A 4137-nucleotide genomic window follows, 5' to 3' on the forward strand; every position below is an offset into this window, starting at 1 on the left:
ATGCAGGACAACACAGCACCACTGCAATGAACTGGACTTATAGAGCAGCACTGGACATATGGCAGCAGAGGACACCACCACTGTGACTACTGATGCAGCACAATACACTACCCCTGAACTGATGCAGCACAACACAGCACCACTGGACTGGACATATACAGCAGCACTGGACATATGGCAGCAGAGGACACCACCACTGTGACTGGACTGATGCAGCACAACACAGCACCACTGGACTGGACTTATACAGCAGCACTGGATATATGGCAGCAGAGGACATCACCACAGTGACTGGACTGATGCAGGACAAGACACCACCACTGAACTGATGCAGGACATTGAGGACGGAGACACGTCCTCTATCTACACTCTCCAATGCCAGAGTGAAAATGGCGGTAACGCGCGGCTCCTTATATGAAATCCAAACCCTGCGAGAATTCGACAGCGGGATGATGACATTTTGCCTCATTCTGGTTTCCGAGTCAGGCGGGAAAATCCGAGCTCGGATAGTGAAGTATGGGGAGGTTCTGTTCTCAGGAAACTGAACCCGCTCATCTCTAATGGTAACCCATCTGCGACCTTTTTGCAAATGCTGCGCCAAACTCCTTGTGCACATCTGTGTGGCTGAATGTGCATGGACTTAGATGCCCACTTTCAGCATCTGTGTATGCAGTAATACCGACTGCTTTGTCCTTAGAAAACACCATCGGTCACACCATCAAACATGTCTACATCTTACTAAGGGACTCCTATGTCTGTGGTTGAGTGTCTGTGTACGCAGCTACTTTCGCTGACACACCTGTGACACTCCTATATCATGCCGACTGATCGGACTGGTTTTATATGCATTTCTAGCCACCCCTCCAGTCACCGTCTAGGAACACCCATCACTTTTACACAACTTTTTGATATCTTGTTCGCATCAGCGCCATTGAGCGTGTAGTGCATGCACCAAATGAGTATTCCTAAATTTCATGCATGTACAGGAACATGCATGAATTATGTGGCTACTATGTCTCATGTCATACAGTACGCGTGTTATGCTGTGCAGGAACCTTGGGTATAAAAGGAGAGGCTATATACTGTACATGCAAAAATATTTATATTCTTTTTTTTTTTTTTAAACAAAGGGCCCTGTGTTTGGTCTAAAAAGTAAATTTGTGTGGAATCCTCCTCCAAATGAAGACATGGTCATCTTATTTGATACTAGTATCCGCTTTTGAGTGACTGTATTTCATACACAACTATACTTATCTTTCTCTAACGTCCTAGTGGATGCTGGGGACTCCGTAAGGACCATGGGGAATAGACGGTCTCCGCAGGAGACATGGGCACTTTAAGAAAGAATTTAGATTCTGGTGTGCTCTGGCTCCTCCCTCTATGTCCCTCCTCCAGACCTCAGTTTGAATCTGTGCCCGGACGAGCTGGGTGCTGTTCAGTGAGCTCTCCTGAGCTTGCTGTAAGAAAGTATTTTGTTAGGTTTTTTATTTTCAGGGAGCTCTGCTGGCAACAGACTCCCTGCAACGTGGGACTGAGGGGAGAGAAGCAGCTCTACTCTCTGAAGATAGGTCCTGCTTCTTAGGCTACTGGACACCATTAGCTCCAGAGGGATCGTACACAGGATCTCACCCTCGTCGTCCGATCCCAGAGCCGCGCCGCCGCCGCCCCCCTCGCAGAGCCGGAAGACAGAAGCCGGGTGAGCATAAGAAGCAAGAAGACTTCGAAATCGGCGGCAGAAGACTCCAGTCTTCACTGAGATAGCGCACAGCACTGCAGCTGTGCGCCATTGCTCCCACACACACCTCACATACTCCGGTCACTGTAAGGGTGCAGGGCGCAGGGGGGGGGGGGGGGGGGCGCCCTGGGCAGCAATTGGTACCTCTTTGGCAAAAGTTTAGCATATATACAGTTGGGCACTGTATATATGTATGAGCCCCCGCCAAGTAAATGTATATTTAAGCGGGACAAAAGCCCGCCGTCGAGGGGGCGGGGCTTCTTCCTCAGCACTCACCAGCGCCATGTTTTTTTCTCCACAGCACCGCTGAGAGGAAGCTCCCCGGACTCTCCCCTGCTTATACCACGGTAGAAGAGGGTAAAAATAAAGGGGGGCACATAATTAGGTGCAAAAATCAATATAAACAGCAGCTACTGGGTTAACATTAAGTTACTGTGTTATTCCTGGGTTAATAGCGCTGGGGTGTGTGCTGGCATACTCTCTCTCTGTCTCTCCAAAGGGCCTTGTGGGGGAATTGTCTTCAGATGAGCATTCCCTGAGTGTGTGGTGTGTCGGTACGTGTGTGTCGACATGTCTGAGGTAAAAGGCTCCCCTAAGGAGGAGATGGAGCAAATGTGTGTGTAAGGGGTGTCTCCGTCGACAACGCCGACACCTGTTTGGATATGTGTAATTAAGTGCTAAGGTGAATTTATTGCACAAAAGATTAGAGAACAGACAGGGAATCTACCCATGTCTGTCCCTATGTCGCAGAGACCTTCAGAGTCTCTCAATGCTCACTATCCAAAATAATAGACACTGATATCGACACAGGGTCTGACTCCAGTGTCGACTACGATAATGCAAAGTTACAGCCAAAGGGGCAGAAAGGTATTCAATATATGATTATTGTAATAAAAGATAATTTGCATATCACTGATGACTCATCTGTCCCTGACACAAGGGTACACATGTTTAAGGGGAAGAAAGCTGAGGTAAATTTCCCTCCTCTCATGATGAAAAAGAGTGGGAATCTCCAGACAAGAGACTGCAGTTTCCCACAAAGAATTCTCAAGGAGTATCCTTTCCCTACTAGGGCCAGGATACGATGGGAATCTTCCCCTAGAGTGTCACGTTTGCCCAAAAGGTAGCCCTGACTTAACAGCTATCCTCAGGGATCCTAAAAGGAAGGGAGAGAAAGAAGGCTCTTGTGTGGGCGCACTCTTGAAAGGAAAGGAAAAATTCCTATAACATGTAGAGAGAGATACTTAAAACATAACTTTTAATGTTGACATTTATAATGAAAATACCCATATAAATGATCCATATCAAAGAAAGAATTGTGATAATTAGAATTAATAAAATGTTCTGGTCTGTTTAATCACACTTGGTAATTGGAATGGTTGTAGACATTGATTCATCTTACCCCCAATTCCCCTGACCAGCACAGAATATCTGTGTTAATGGAACCAAAGAGTGATCATGAGAGTTATTTGATAAGTAAGACCCACTTGGGCTACTTAATTCGAAATTGGTTGGTCTCCTGCATTCAAATGAGCTAGACTTTCTGACGTAAGCCACAAAAATTAGTAGTAGGCCTCAAAAAGGAAAAGGAAAGGGGAAAAGAGAATTAGTGGTGATACTGCTGTTGGCGTCGCAAACACATATGAAGGGAAATGGTCCCAACTCTACAACACCGGGTATTCGCAGGAAGTCTCCTCTCCTGGTACTGACCCGGCCCAACGCTGTTTGGCTTCCAAGATCAGACGAGATCGGGCATTGGCAGCGTGGTATGATAGTAGAGAATTTTTATGATAGTACACCAATGAGAGTGCACCTATGTAGGAAACGGAAGAAAGAGGAAAAAAGGGAGACAGAAAAAAAGGGGAAGAGGAAAAAGGAAATGAAAATAGTATATAGGAGAGAAAAGGAATGAATCAGTATAGCGTAATTGATGGATCTGCTTTCTGCGTTAGACACAGCTCAACAAATCCCACTTCTGTGGTATTGTGCTCCGTGAATCGCAGATGAGAGTCCATGAAGCAATAGTAAAGTATGAGCAAGAGGTATGAAAGATATGCTGGGTTGAACTGTCAAAAAAATGTATATATCATCACGAAAGACTAGTGAGAAATTGAAGTGAAATGAAATTACTAATAATTAAACATTGATTTAGAAAATCACATAGGTATTTATCGTGCATATTAGGATAAAGTTAGAAATTCAAAAAACATGCTGAGGCTCACGATGAGTAGGATAATTATCAGACAATATACTGGCCTCTGCTGGAAAAAAAACTTAGCATAATAGTATGAATACTTTAACAGATATTGATTTAGGAAAAATCAGGGAAGAAGAAAAGGGATGAAAAGAAAATAAAAAGAAAATTTGGGCTGTATATGTTAAGTTATTAGACAGTAGTGCTG

The 4137-nt window shown here is 44.9% G+C and overlaps 1 pseudogene; it reads right to left on the reverse strand.

Annotated features, from left to right (window-relative positions):
* Positions 1–3396: 3396 nt before the first annotated feature.
* LOC134913239 (5S ribosomal RNA) lies at positions 3397–3515 on the reverse strand (annotated as a pseudogene).
* Positions 3516–4137: the final 622 nt, after the last annotated feature.

Source organism: Pseudophryne corroboree, chromosome 4, assembly GCF_028390025.1.
Source record: "Pseudophryne corroboree isolate aPseCor3 chromosome 4, aPseCor3.hap2, whole genome shotgun sequence".
Classification (NCBI taxonomy): Eukaryota; Metazoa; Chordata; class Amphibia; order Anura; family Myobatrachidae; genus Pseudophryne; species Pseudophryne corroboree.